This window comes from Patiria miniata, unplaced genomic scaffold, assembly GCF_015706575.1.
Source record: "Patiria miniata isolate m_02_andy unplaced genomic scaffold, ASM1570657v1 HiC_scaffold_6, whole genome shotgun sequence".
Taxonomy (NCBI): domain Eukaryota; kingdom Metazoa; phylum Echinodermata; class Asteroidea; order Valvatida; family Asterinidae; genus Patiria; species Patiria miniata.
Window position 1 is genome coordinate 6,899,053 of NW_024037073.1, and position 16,603 is coordinate 6,915,655.

The window sequence follows — 16,603 nt, forward strand, 5'->3', positions numbered from 1 at the left end:
CTCTGGTTAACCGTGCGATTTACTGTTGGGATTTTAAAAGATAACGAAGATTACTACCTATCTTTACACCACGTGATTTTTTTTCTGGTGGTCTGATCACTTCATCTCCACGTGTGTGAAAGGGCAAACCATACAATGGGAGCCTTGTATCAATGCATTTCATCAGAATACTTATGCAAATTTAAACTTAAACATTTGCCTTAAGTAACAGTTTGAACCCCCCCCCCCCCAAAAAAAAAAAAACCCAAATATGATCACATTTTGAAGCTCTAGCAGAAGCTTCTATCTGTCACTTCGTGGTCGGTCGGTTGGTCTGTTTGTCTGTCCCCGCAAAAAATACCCTAAGTTTCCCATAAAATATAACCCCAAACTTTTAATTTTCAAAAAAAAAGCAAACAAAATAAATTAGATACATAACAAAAATTGTTGTAAAAATTTGAAAAGATGTTTATGAAAAGTTTGTAAATGGAGGCGTAATGTGCAGTAATGCTATGGTCACGTGGTATTTATCACAAATCACTCTAAATTCAATCTAAAGTATGGTGTTCCATGTGTGCCACCGGCGTCGCATTTTTGGGCGTCACATTTTTAAGCTCTGGCAGGGATCATGTTGATATATTTCATGCAAGACTTTCATGCAAGAAAGCCACAGCTTATTGAGCACTCGCACTTGTTTTTTGTTTTTTGGTCACTGGGAAAGTTTCCATAAAAACACGATTTTACAGCATTCAAACCTTTCCCCCTTCTGGACTAATCGCGGTAATGATAGGAGGGCGCTGTTTGTTTGGATAACTTTGAGCAACTTCGGGCGAGGTCTATAAGTCGACTGGTTGTTAAAGGGGCACTAGGTCCTGAAACCCCCGAAAATGTTATGTTTTGGATTGTTTACTTAGCCTATTTCAAACATCTGGTTGAAAGGAAACCAATCTCATGTCTTACCGTTCCCGAGAAAGGACGAAAAAACCCGCTTGTTTACATCGGACATGACAGAGTACGAATACGTTTTTCGTGTCGTTCTCAGTGTACGCTATACGCGTTGTGTGTCAGCTCGGGAACAGCGCGCGGTGACCAATCACCAATGCAAAAAATTGTGGTTTCTTCATCGTCCGCAAAAGGCGAACACTTTACGCGTACGAACGAAATCACAACTAGCATCCAAACGGCTCGAATTAATGGGGTCGCAAAAGTGGACCCCACAATTCGTTCTCACACGCATAATACAGGAATAACACAAAAACGCCCAGTTTTGAAAGGATAGTTGTGTGGATGTATATTTTCTTCTTTTAAATGTTATTTCCGATTATCATCATCTCGTTCAAAGCGCGTTTTGTAGCCCAATTGGGCTGTTCCAGGACCTAGTTCCCTTTAATTTGGGACGTAACTTACGCCTGCGCACTAATGCAACGCGCGAACGCCTCTAGTCAAAAGATGTTCAAAAGATCAGACCTGCTGGCTTCCCGTTGTGCTTTACGATGGCCGCGGCTATTGGCAACCAGCAATGCAACCCTGCCCTATGCTCAGGCTCCGGTTCCAAATAGTCTACTAGAGTAGCCCAACAGTCTTGTTCGCGCCCGAACTAGCTCAAAGTTGTATATTAACCCAAACATGAAATAGCGCCATCCTCTTGTGTTCGCTATATATCGAAAAAGCTAGTTGGGTTCTTGTCCGATTGCGATGGACGTAGTGGGGGGGGGGGGGGGGGCTGATAATGAGAACATCGGCAGTTCTCTGCCTCACTCTCAAAATTTCAAAACTACGAACAGATTTGTCCAGAGAATATTTTAGCTGCAACTCAGTCAATGTAACAATACTTTTATTCAGGATAATTAATTGACCAGAAAAATCAGCGGCACCTGAACATTTAATCGAAAGCTACAATGATCGCAACGTGTGTTTTTCACTGATGAGATTTCTAGTCATTTCCCAATAGCTAGCTAACCAGTCAGACTTAGTACCAGCTGACACTTCTAAGTGTTTTACGAGAAACATTTTGAGTGACTTTCGTAAAGTCATTATAGGCGCTTCCATTTACTGAACTAAAAATACATCGACACAAAATAAACACTGAATGGTTGGTATTTGCTGTGATATCTTATTAATATATTGAATGCACAAAACGTGGCTTGCTGTATCTGCCTTTATATGCCTATTGTCAACATCGTAATCTGCAGTTCTATATTGTGTGACACTGAAACGTTCAGTATCTCAATCACAGCATAAACAAACGAAGATCTTTCGTCTAATCACCATGCAAGTTCAGCAAACTTTTATAGTAATATTTTATCATAGATATTAACGGAATTAAATTTTATATTGTACAAATATAAATATTGTTTTGATTTTGCTTAAGATAGGCGTGTACGTGTGTCTTTTCACGCCAAAAGAAACATTCGCGTACTAGGTCAAGTTCTATTACTTCAACTTCATTTATATATGTTGACAAAGTTTCAGTGCAAGAGGGGACAAAAGTATCGAAGTAAAATGTGTGACTTGCGGGATATCACAATTTTTCAGGTTTTTTGTTGTTGATAAATCGTTAACATCATTGCTAGCTAGTAGGCACTATTAAAACATTCTAAATTATTTATAATTTGATTCAATAGGCGGCTAGTGAATTATCGCGAAGGCTAGAAACTGAGATGGAGTGTTGTTGATACAGAGCCAGCCACCAATAGAACTACGCTCAAGAGAGAGGGGATGAGTCCGGATGCGTCTCCTTTATCGCCGCTATCGGGATCAAGGGTGACGGTGGTGGCGCCCTCCATTCCCTCCTTTGACGTCATCGGTGGCCGCTCGGTTGTAACACTCTGCCGGCTGTTCACGTTAGTGTAGATAAACGGCGAGGCCTAGGAAAATAACACATGGAAGCAGTTGAGCTATCTAGGATCTATATTAGTTCGAAATCGGAGGACAATATGCTATAATTCTGTCTTTGGCACTTTTGTTTACCGCTTTATGAAAAGCGCTGATACATTCACAACATTTGTTGTTGGCTAAAGTTATTATTGCTTTTTCATACCGTGTGCATGCGTTATAGGCACACGGTATGAAAAAAGTGTTGAACCTCAAACATTCTACAAACGGCTCCATTCAATGAGAGCTTAAAAACAGCAGAGGTATTACCAGTGCGAATGGATAGGGCGGTGGGTGGTAGTGAAAAGATGTTGGCGAAGTGGTTCATTCCCCACTTTTAATCTCAGCGATGTGGGTTCGAATCCACCCCTAAAAAAAAAAATAAAGCAGAAATTCAGTCCCTGCCTGATTCCTTGGATTTTCCCTGGAACTTTTGTCCATCGCCCTCTCTGAGCTCTTTGTGTCTTCAGTCTCTTAAGCTTACGTTGCCTTTGCTCTTTTGAAGAACACATTTTGGTTTCATTACGAGGAAGAATTGGAATAAAAGAGCAAAAATTGATAAACTTAACTTACGTCAGTTGGGCAAGTAAACGGTCCATTGGGTGTCCATTTTCTCGTCTTGCTGCCCACTGGCTGCACCTGCAATTAAAAACAAAACAAAACCCAACACCCCTCAGTTTGCATCGTACTATCAACCTTGCCTACCTGGCGTCGAGCAGTGCGCTACCACTAGGTGCTCCTGGATGGCTAAACAGTTTTTGTGGAGTCTTGCAATCGAAAAATTGTGGGGCGGGAACCATGAGCCTACCCCGCGAGAACGGAGTTTTGTTTTTTGGTCGGGCGGCAAGTGATTGAAAATTTCTCAAGTAATAATTCAACAATTACATGGTGCAACAATCTCGGCCCCAACTGCTCAAGCTGTTATGAGATTTCGCAAAAGCTGAAGCCAGGAGCTATGCTATCCCGTAACCTTCTGCGTGATGTTTCTGCACGTTGAGGAAACTGAATCGCCATCAGTAAAGTACACTGTAAAAACCTACCACCAGTGGTGTATAGCCAAGGAGGGGGTGGGGGGGGGGGGACGTCCCCCTCCGCAAATTCCCAGCGCCCCCTCCTAGGTACTCCCACCAAAAATATAAGGAATTTACAACTTGCCAAGTAAGTGGTTGTTCGAAGTATTCGTTTAAAGTTATTAATGCGAAAAAGAATCTAGATGACTTTGGACCTCCCCGAACCGCAATGCTTTATTTTGATAAAAAAGAACGCCATCTAGCGTCAAAAGAGGTCCAGCCCCCCTCCACTTTACGAACTCGCAGGACTTGCGGTGGCCTGGACATTTGTTAAAGCTTCATCGGTACTTTTGTATGTATGTATGATGAGTTTTATTCCTAATTCAGTATCGACGTCACTCTTGTAATGGCAGTTCAATGGACGTTGTTTTCTGTTAAAGAAAACAATAAATAGCCAGTGCATTACGTTTTGCAGGAAGGATTGCGATTTCGTCAGCAGCAGCTTTTTCAAAGCAACACAGCCACAGTGTGTCACTTCGAACGGTCTGGTATAGGCCTAGACTTTATACAAGGGTCGGTCATATTATATTGAGAGCGAAGTAAACTCCCAAAGCAATTAAATAAATGTTCATTACCAATTCATACCAGTCTATTTTTTGATGAATAATTTAGAATTTGCGATAAAACATCCAATTGTTTTAAGCCACTTTAAAACAAAATTGAAAGTGAGGTTTGGAGCTCACTTGAATCAGAAAATAGTCTGGCACCATCCCATTCAACAGTTTACACTTTATAATATAGATTCAGGCAACACGATCGAAAATGGCTTCAGCTCTAGTGTGTGAACGCGCAGTGACCCTCGCATCCAAGTTTGCATTGTCGGTTGTGATCAGTCACAATTTTACAAGCTATGATGTTATACTGTTATCTTTGTTGCAGCTGCGCAGGCTCTGTCGCGAGAGGGCGCGCTCCATTTTTATGCAAGCGCTTGAGGGCGTTCGTTTTTCCGCTACAAACTTGCCAGAAGGCTTAATAATTTCCAGGGTGCAAAAAAAAAGGTTCATTTTCACACTCTTTTAGGAGTCAGAGATACTCGGTGGGCTCATTCAACAAAAGGGAGGGACAAAAGGGAGGGAAACTTGCTCACATCAGTATTTGACTACCTGTTTATTCTCGCACCGGTCAATTGTGATGGTCTACAAGTGTTGACAGTTGTGTAATTGTATAAGTGTAATTCTCCAGTGAAAACCTTGGTTAATTGAACTTAAAGAGAATAAAACAGCAATTTTTGAACCACCGAATAAAGTTGGAATAACAGTCTACAATCTTTCTTGGTCATTATGTTGATTGTCGCTCTAATGTCCAGATTTTACCGAGTGATAATATTCCTCCCATTTCAAAATTCAAAGCCACTCAATATTTGTATAACTGACATACAGATCCTTGTCATTAATCGTCACCGTTTTCACGAAGGGGCGAATTTCATGAAAATCGTCTGTTTTTCGAGGAAAAAAAAATTGTGTGTAAATGAATAAAGATATCAATATCTACAACCTGGTGAGGCTATACTTTTAAAAAATTAATTAAAATCTTAATTAACCTAATTAACGAATGGGCGAATTTGCCAAAAGTGCGTTTTCACGAAAGGGAGAATTTCCGCATTCTATATTTATGGTATTAATAAATGTTCAGTAAATAAATACATTGTAATACAATAGCGCGTATATCACGAAAGGGCAAATTCCATGCGCGTGCAATAAAACGTTTTCACGAAGGGGCGAATTTCAAGGCGCATGCGCAGTGGGGCAGAATCTGCGCGTACTGTACAAAATGCATTGACTCAGACAGCAGAAGGGCGAAATCTGCGCGTAGTCACTTTAGCGTTTTCACGCAGGGGCGAATTTGCTAACAGTCACTTCTCTTTATTGATTAATTCTGCAAAACTAATCAACTATTTTTCTTAAAGTTTGCTATATTTAGGATGATTAGAAGCTCTTCTTTCCTCTGATACCTAAATCTTGCATATTTTATGCATCTTTCAGTTTTAAATTGTCAAATGAAAAAAGGACCAACTTTAAACGCGATTATCTCGAATGTTTGTTCAGACAGTGAAATATACTAAATTCACCTTTTCGTGAAAACGGTGACGATATTTGAACTTTTATTTCAATACAAACTGGAGGAAAATGTATTTCTGTCTTCCAAAACCACCCCTTCACGAAAATGTTTGAACCCAACGCTGTAGCGCTAGCTCTTTGGAACAATACGCGCAACGCTGAATTCGCACACCAGCATGCATCTGCACACAAGTACAGCGTCATGATCCTAACTGTTCAATAGTATACAAATAATGAATGTTTGTGAGTGCAGTGGTAAGAATAATTTCATGAGGTGACAGATGAAATGTTCCTTTCGAAGCAAAGCCGAGTGGAATGGAACATTTCATCTGTCACCGAATGAAATTATTCTTTCCATTGTACGAACGTGAAACATTCATTATTTGTTTTATATAACACCTGAATAAATCCTTGTCATCTGATTGGGTGATGACTTTTAATATAAAACCAATTTATTCAGGTTAAAAAATGTTTACAAATTCGACAAGTTCATCATATTTATATTAATGCAAACTGTTCAACAGGCTGAGAACAATCATGTTCACTTTATCTCGATCTAAAACAGCGCCACCAGCAGCAGCAGTGACACCGTGCAATGGAAGTTCTATTCACCGTGCAATAGAACTTCCATTGCACTGTACCACGCGCGCGCAGTGCGTTGGTACGAATAATTCCATGATATGCGATCAACGATTATTCGGGGATATATTCAGGTGGTGTAAAATATTTCCCATTCCCCATGGGCGGAAAATACTTTTTGAGCCGCGGCGTGAATGGGAGCAAGAAGCTAATGATATTAGTTCTGAGAAGAACTTGTCCTGCTTATTATCAACTTTGCTAAGTAGTTTTTTGTTCTGTTTAGAACAGTCCTGCTGTAAGTTCTAAAAGAACTTGTCTTTGGTCTCAACGTTTCGACTGGCCTGCTCTAGTCATCGTCAGGAGACTGAAGATAGTTGGAGTTGCTACTCCTTAAGTAGGATTTGTTAGGATTAGGAGTGCTTGCTGGGCATGCCCTGCTCGCTCGGGTGTGTCAGTTGGTTGTGAGCCATGGGCATTGTGTTGAGGGATGCCCTCTGAGCGTCCTGCTCGCTCGACTGTGTCAGTTGGCTGTGAGCCTTGGGCATTGTGTTGAGGGATGCCGCTGAGCGTCCTGCTCGCTCAGGTGTGTCAGTTGGCTGTGAGCCACGAGTGTTGCAACTTGGAATAACTGAATGCCATATGTGGCTTATGAAGTAGCCGATATCTTGTGGGACAGTGTCATGTTTGTGGATCTCAATAGCTTCTCTGATACGACGGGTGTACCAGTGTTTCTCTGGGGCTATGATTTCCGCTTGTTCCCAGTGTTTGACAATTGCCGATTTGTCAAGTTCCCCTCTGCGGCCGTGAGCTATGTGTTCTTTAAGCCTGGTAGTGAGGTCTCTGCCAGTCTCGCCATTGTACACTTTGCCACATGAGCAAGGAATTCGGTAAACTCCTGCTTGACTTCTCGGGTTGTGCTTGTCTTTGTGGGTGTACAATTTCGTTTCGAGTTTATTGCGAGTTCGGTAGTAGACTACCTTAATATTGGCTTCACGGAGGATTCGCTGGATCCTGTGTGATGCATGGCCAATATACGGAAGGACTGCAACCGGCATATCGGGTGTGTTCAGGGTCTGAGACATGCTCGAATCCGGTGCGAGGCTGTGATTCTTAGGTAGGTCTGTACCCATTGTCTCTTAGCACTTTATTGAGGTGCTTCAGTTCGGATTGTAGGTGTTCATCATCACTGATGATATGTGCCCTTCGAAGTAGGGTGCGGTTCACCGAGGTTTTCACTGATGGTGGGTGGAATGAACGAGCATTGAGGTATCGGTCTGTATGTGTAGGTTTCCTGTACACAGAGTGTCCAAGTGAACCATCAGCCCGTTTGGAAATGAGTACATCAAGGAAAGGCAATGAATCGGATGTCTCAGTTTCCATGGTGAATTGTATACTCGGATGTTGTTGGTTGAGATGGCGGAGGAAACCATCGAGCTTGTCCGGGCCATGTGGCCATAATGATGAATGTATCATCTACGTATCGAAGCCATAACTTAGGTTGGAATTGAGCTGTTGCCAAAGTTTTTTGCTCGAAATCTTCCAAAGATATAAATTGTCTCTACAGTGTGGTAACGGCGCTAAAAACTTTTTAAAATATACATAGAAATTATAGACAAAAACCGTACAAAATGAAACGGAAAAACATCGTTCGCTTTTGAGTTTGGTTTACACATTTGGTAAAATTGCCGGGTTTACCTTAGATCAGCCGTAGTACCATCGGAAAAGATGATAGATTATCTTCATTTCACAGATGATTTGATGTAATAAGCAAACCTGTAGCTTATAAAAATCGTCATTTTTCGAGTAAACCCATTTTGAAAGCTTCGTGCACAAATAGACTGGTCTCCAGTGCCCTCTATGATCGTACTTAACTGCATTTCAGGGGCGGGAACCAGTCAGTTGTAAATCGTTTCAGTTAAATGTATTTCCAACGCGTCGAAAGATTACAAACGGAGTGCAGTCATAGATGTAGAACTTAAAAAACGTTCCGAGCGGGTCAGATCCAAGGTTCGTGTACAGTGTACGTGTACAATAACGTTACATTCAACGAAAAAAACGTATAACGTGAGACCTTACTTTTCTCATTGAAACGGTTTTCGACTTAAATGATATTTATACATCGCACCTTCCGTGGCATCCTTTACCATTTGTCAGTGAAGACAAGTTTACAATTACTTGGCAAAACTGAAAAATTATCCCCTAAACTGTCGCCTGTTTTGAATTTGTGACCCAATACTTTTGTACTACACGACACGGAAAAACACAAACATTGCATCAAAAACTCTTTGTTTTTTTTACGCTAAGGTTTGCAAAAGTGACTTTGATTACCTTAAATTCCTGTCCACGTGGAAAGAAAAATTTATCAAAGTACTTCGAAGTTCGAGCATGATGTTGACCGATACTTCAGCGGGTCAAACTGCGACTGCAGACATCCATGTTTGCTGATATCAGTATTTTAAATTTTGAGTGCGCATGCGCGCATGCTAAATGAGCAGCTGAAACATTCGTGTCATGCACTGCGAAATCCTAATTCCTAGTTTCTCGATAAAATTTGGGGAATCGTTATTCGTTTTCCGTATCACTGTCGAATAGGAAAATGGGAATCGTTATTCCGTTTTGCTGTTGAGAATGGATTTTGGATTCGAAGTCCGTTATTTCCTATTCTTAAGTTGCTTAGGAAATGGGAAATGGTTTCGGTATCCGTTTTTCCTTTTGCTTAGTTAATGCGGCGGGGAATTATATCACAGTCAATTATGGGAAGCAATTTCAAATCAGTGCACTGTGTTGTTCTTGAGTTATCGTCTCCACAAAGCGTGCTTTATTTTTGTTCCATTATAAGCGACTCGAGTTCGAATTGAATTTTTCGCGATTAGTACACTGTATTTCCTTAAATCATATTAAATTTATTCTTTAATGGTTCCCGTCGATTTTTAAACCATTTGTGTCCTATATCCCAAACAATTATAGAACGCAATTTCAATTTAGTGTACTGTGTTGTTCTTGAGTTATCGTCTCCACAAAGTGTGTTTTGAAATACATTTAGGTTTTTTTTTTCACAATCACAGGGCCTGGATGTCCAGGTGGAATGATAGTAACCTTGTTTCCATGTCCCTGAATGTTGTTGTTGTTCACATATTGAGGAGCCTTATCAGGATCTATTGGGTGTTCTTGTGCCTTTTTGCCAACCGGCCCACAGCATGTTTTTCAGATGCAGATCTTTTCAACCCCCATTTTCCTCCGTTACATCAGGACAACCTTCATCAATTAGTTGCACACTGCTGGTGGGACTCTGTTCCTCACAGGAATCTGCAGCCTGCGGGACAAGCGCCTTCTCAGTTTCATAAGTCATGGGCAGATTAAGAGAAGTAGGACTGGCGAGGGAAAGGATACCAACTCTATACAGCGACAGGATTGATAGAGCATTAATGATGTAGCCTGAGATAATATATTTGGGGGTAAGAAGGGCAACAGCTTGAGCAACAAAGCTTAGCAATATGACAAGGTACAAGAAAGTGAAACCTCCTCTTCGTCGAACAGTTTTATGACATTTACATTTTTTTTCCGTTTCTGACAAAGTAGTTCATAGCTTTTACATGAATAGAGCAATGAAAATTTGTAAGCCCAAAATACAACATACAATAAACTAACTCCAAACACTATAGAAGAAGGATAAACAAGGAAAGAAGTATAACATGGTGTGGCTACAACACATGCAGTCACATATTCAACAATCAATACTGTTGCACCAATGATAACAAGACAAAATTCACCCCACTTCTTTGTATTAGAGGAACAACAAAAGTTTGGGTTTTCCCAATTTTAGCAAGGACAACAACAAAGACAAAAACTAAAGTACACAAAACAGTGACAGTCGGACTGGGGAGAACATGGTAACACAAACAAAAACTATGGCCCCCAAAACTGCAAAGGCAATGCAAGTAGAACTGTGGGTAGTGCAACTGTGCAAGCTCCAAGGCCAGCGGTAAGACGTCTTTCCATAATCGAGAAACGAAAAAGTGCCTTTGTGCCGAAGTTGTGCAAGTGATTGGCCATTTCACGTGATGATATCGATACGGACAAAATAATTATGAAGTTGGTATTACATAATAATGCCTCTCCTCGCAGCATGTGGGCCTACGCCGGTACAGGTCCATATCTGATCGATCACAATGAGAAATTGTTTTTGTTTCGTTTTTTGGAGGGGGGTTGTACATGTACTAGTTATTTCACTTGGATGAAATCTGTAATGATTGGTCAATGACTGATCACACCACACAGCCCATACACATGGGCGTCGCGAGGGGGGGGGGGCAAGGGGGGGGGCACTTGCCCCCCCCCTGGAAAAGCAAAAAAAAAACAAAAAAAAGGGGAAAAAAAGGAAAAAAAAAGAAAGAAAAAGAGGCACGAAGACAAAGTAGTGTAAATTTAATGAGTTGGGGGGGGGGGGGGCCAAAATGTCCCTGCCCCCCTCTAAAACTGATAAATCGAGAATGTGTTGAGAAATACAAGCATTTTTTGGTAAAAATTTTTTTTGCCCCCCTCTAGAAAAAATCCTGGCGACGCCCATGCCCATACAGACATGGTACTGTAATCCCCCACGCTTGGGTGAACATAAAACGAAGGGGAAATCCCGTTCAACTTCCAAGCATGACGTAATTGTCTAAAAAAAAATAATAATATTCAAATGATCGCCATATTTGGGAAGCTGGGTGGCCAAAGTGAAAGTTGAATTCAGCAACAAACAAATAGCTGAATTTAAATAATTGGTTACCCAAAGTTGCAAAAGACAAATTTCTAAGCAAACTTTTGGGATAGCCCACCCATGATATTTAATGCATACAATACATAAAAACCACTACGGAACAACTTTGCAAATGCAATCACAACAGAACGAAACGAGTTATCGTCCAAGGATTTTAGCTTGTTCTTTGTTACTTTTTCCGGACTGACGTCAATGTAACCATGGCAACCCTTATTCTGACTGTTGGTTAATTGTTAAGTGCAGACATCACCTCATGAGAGAATTATTCTTTTCTTTTCATGCATTTAGTCACAAAACTAGTGCCTGAAATTTTGATTCTAGCAGAATCTTCCTCAAAGGCAATATGAAAGTTCGGGCAGATAGGCCGCTACGCTAGCACTGCAGCCATGTTTGAGGTGTGTGCTTTTGTTCAATAGGGACACGCATGCGTAGACCTCTTGTGCATCATTATTAACGAATTAACATAACAAGACACACCTCCAATATGACTGCTGATTTATGAAATCGATGCGTAACATGAAGCAAGCAGTTACAAATTAAGTATGCAGATGAAGATTTACAACCATCCAAAAGCCCATCTTGACGTCTTGCTTCGTATATCTATGTTCCTATTGGATAGAAAATGTCGTCGTCACACGCAATGGCTGAAAGCGCTCTGCGTCCAAATCGCGTTCACGTACAGCAAAGATAATGGAACCAACTCAACTTTTCGGTGCTTACTGTCTTAATAATGCTTTATTTGAAAATATATTTTGAAATTTCATGTTTGTTGCACACATGATTTACTGTCTTTTTAGAAATAATGTTTGAAATCCTCGTCAGAATTGTAATTTGGTTCACCAGTAAAGTTTCTCTACCACTGTGAACAGTTGCATAAGGCCATTTTTTTCTGTCCCTGTTACCTCGGTACTTTGTAATTTGCCATTCAAGTATCATTACTTGAAACACTGTTTTATTTGTTGGGTAGGGAGGTTGCTATTCATAATCACTTTAGGAGGATGACTGCATTAAGGAGTGCATCAGAATTATAAAATCATAGATGTCAGATGTAACAGGGACAGGAAAAAAGCGGACCCCAGATTTATCGAATGAATGACCCAGAAATACGACCCTATACAAAAGCATTCTAAACAGTTGGGTAAAACTTGGCACTGAGTGAATGTAAGATGGCAATTATACACGATCATCCACAAATGAAGCTTTTAAAAATCCAAAACAGTTTGTGATGCACAACCATTTTAGCACCGAAAAATGTTTTTTCTATTTCCTGTATTTTGTTGTAACAACATTAGCGTTTTGATATATAACAAAAAAGCAGCATTTGTACGGCGCATTCAAAAGCAAAGCAATCATTTATATTGCCATAATACAGACCATTAGCTGCATGAAAACAAAAAGAGCCCATTAAAGCAGCACAGCGCTAGTCACTTGGACCAACTTTTGAAAAGTTGGATTTTGTGCTCATTACAAAAAGGACATTGAATAAGCTTTCCAATGATGTGTAGAATATCAGTATTGGGCAAAATATGCCGGATTCACAGGTATTTTCAGTTGACTTCGCAAATAATGGGCCTTGGAAACTTTGAAAAAAAAAAAAAAATCGAGATTTTTTTCGTCAAATTTTCAAAATGAAGTACTTACGAAATTTAAAAATTAACTCATTGGAAGAGAAATATATTCATTATAGTCTAGCTTTTTTTCAATACATATTTTTGCCTGCACAATGTATAGTCAACTCTCCTTAATATTTATACAGATTCTGGTTATAGCAAACATTAAGCCTTGGTCCCGACTGTGAATTGGCGTGCACAACTAGAAAACACTTTGAGAGCGCAAACCTCTGCCAAGGCTGAACAATTCCCTGCCATATTGTCAGTACACCCACAAGAAATTCTCGCATAAATGGTGAAGAATCTTTTTAAAAAAAATCCTTAATCAAGACCCAGATCCGGATCACTTCCACAATCTAATAGATTTGTACATGAACTTGTATCAAGGACCACCCCTAGAAAATTGTTAATGAAAATCCGTACATAACTTTGTGAGTTACCTTGTTAACAGACAAACCAACCAACCAACCAACAAACTAACCAAATCCGATGAAAACATAACCTCCTTGGCGGAGGTAATGAAAGGGATTGACACTCAACTTAATACAAAAATCTGAAAGAACAAACATTTTGCATGGTCCGGCTGAGTTAACGAGAGTCGGTTGGACCTCAAAATATGGCCTTGAATCCCGTAATGGAAGGTCACATAATGTCAAACTATGAGATGGTCTCTGCTTATAAAGCCAATACATGTAGATCCCTTACACCCTGTTTAAAATGCTTACATAAACTTGACAACTTCTAGCTTGATACAATCTTTCTCAACAACAACAAAATTATGGTAATAATAAATACAAAGTACAAAATGTATACAGCATAATGTTCAAAATTGTACATTTAGCCTACATTTACACTTTCGAATTTCAGCAAGGTAGAACTACATTATTATTTATATTAGAATTATTTTTCTTAATAAAAAATCTGATGAAATATAAATTCTTGCACCTCTAGGTAAAAAAAAAATTTGAAGGCAAATTATTAAACACCAGCTGAAAGACACATACATGCATTATGTTCATGTTTAAACATAAACATATTGCTTCTCGAAAAAGTTCAAGTAAAAAAATAATTAAAAAACTCGGTGCAGTTTATTGTTACAAAAATAAATGTTTTGAAGTTAAGGCAAAAATATAACATCTTTATCGGAGGTCACGTGATCATGAATTTGAATTTGACACATGAAAACTGAGTACCCTGTCATTTGCATAAATTGATGAGTTAAAGGAATATACAACATTTGCCTTTTCTGTAATTTGTAATCTCGAAGGTTTTGCAAAACCTTTTACATTAAACAATGAAAGATTTTAATTCATATCCCTTTGAGTTTTTCCTGCATCATTTAAATTGGAAAGAGACGTTGAATACACTCTTCTTTATAAAAAAGGGATTGAACACTTTTGCATAGTACGGTGCATGTATAATAATGAATGTTTGAGTTTCATTCGGTGGTCCCCACAATTCTAGTATAATAACAGCATGTCCCTAAAGAGTGTCCTCTTAAATATTTGTGAAATAACACTTCGAAATTTCTCATTTGTGCAGATCCTATAAGTTTAATTTAATTTCAGTCACGCATCACTACACAATTAATCACAACAACATTTTTGGACACTGTAACCAAGTTCCTTGCCTTATTCAATTTCAGTACTGTGTTATGTAAGCTGTGTAAAATCCTTCATGTTGTGAAAAGGGCTGCAGTTGGGATTGGAATCATTTGCCTAGCTATCAGTCATCATGGCAAGACCTCAATTTAATGCTCAAGGGCAAATGATTCCAATAAAGGTTAAGGCCAAGGATTAGGACTATTTGCACAATTCAAAATTTTCAAAATTTACTTTGTGATTTAAGCAGACACTTTTCGGACGTATTATATTTTATAAGATGGAATTTTGTGTCGGGGTGATATCAATCAAATTAGGTTTTTTGCCCTTCACCGACATTTAAACACTGTATACTCAGTGTGTTACCTCCCGAATGAAAGTTGGGAAAAATCACTCGGGTGGAACTCGAACCCACGACCTCCTGCTTTCTAGTGCAGATGTCTTACCACTCGACCATGTACTGCTATGTACATCAGATTCGAACCAGCCAACCGATCCCGTTAGCTCGGTGGTCGAGTGGTAAGACATCTGCACTAGAAAGCAGGAAGTCGTGGGTTCGAGTCCCACCCAAGCGATTTTCCCAGCTTTCATTCGGGAGGTAACACACTGAGTATACAGTGTTTAAACGTCGGTGAAGGGCAAAAATCTAATTTGAACGTATTATATAAATCTGTATTTCCAATGCCTAAACCCAAAGTATTAAAACTATTACAAAAATATATATTCTGCATAAAACAATGAAAGACTTTCGAATTTAGTGATTGAAAACTTTTGCATAGTACTGTGAATTATTTACTTAATGAATAAGCATAATGGTGCAGACCTGTTAATAGCCTGCCATATACCTCAGTGATAATTACGCGTACTTCCAAAAAGTATCAAAATTACTCTCAACTCTCCAAGGTATTTGAGACAAATTCATATAAAAGCCAATTTCATCATCTTTCATTTTCTGTTAAAATTTTGAATGGTCATCCAATGACTTTCGGGAGAAAATTCCATCCAAAGACAATCACCCCTCAAACTAGTCCTGGGGTCCATCACCATTTTGAAAAATGATGCCTGTGTTGCATTGCGAAATAGAGCAATGTTGGCGCCCGATTTCATCAAATTTCAAAGAAACGCTGTACGAGCTCGCACTCCTGTGCACGGCTGCCACCCATTTTTTTTTTTTTTTTTTACAAACCTTCAAGTTCATGGCCCACAAAATGCTCTAATAGCAAAGAAATTGGGGCATACAAATCATGATTTTGTCTGTGTAGGCAATTCTGGACCTATTCAAATTTCTGCACCCATAACCCAGCATCCCTACCTGGGTAGCAGTTTTGAAGACTCAAGGTATTGCTCTTTGTTTTTATTGGCCTAATGGCAGTACCTGCAGAAAAAAAATCCTCAAGAAGCTTCTCAACTCAATGTATATTATTTTGATTCCAGTGGAGTGGAGTGCCATGACCTTGTGGTAAAGGGCATTGAATTCGTGGTCTGCGGGTAATTCTGCAGGTTGTGGGTTCGAGTCCAGCCTGGGGTCATGGTGCGTGTGCCCTTGGGCAAGGCACTTTGTCACCCATTGCTTCTCTCCACCTAGGAGTAAATGGGTACCTGTGAGGGCAGAGATGGTTAATGTGATTGAATTAGCTTGCTTGCGCCTAACATGCAGCATCGAGCTGTATACTCCCCAGGGAGCTGAGATGGTATTTGAAATGTTTAATTGCCCAATGATCAGGGGTAATAATAATACCGTAAGCGCTGTGATTAAGTTTACTAATAAGAGCATTCTTCAAATGCCGATTTTTATTATTTCAGTTTTTGTATTTGTATTAATCTGGAAAAAGAGCATATGAAAATATAAGGGTAAGTACATATTTTTTAAAATCACAGTACCAGTCTTACAGTGTAACTGTCCACAAGATATCCAAGATGAATTCTACAGGGTGAGTCAAACAAAGCGAAACCCAAATGTCAGGACTATTGTACGTAGGTGTACGTTCTTTCAGCAAAATGAAAACAATTCACACACATCCCTATGTGATTTGTATTTGTTTTGCTGAAAGAACACTTACCTTCTTGTGAT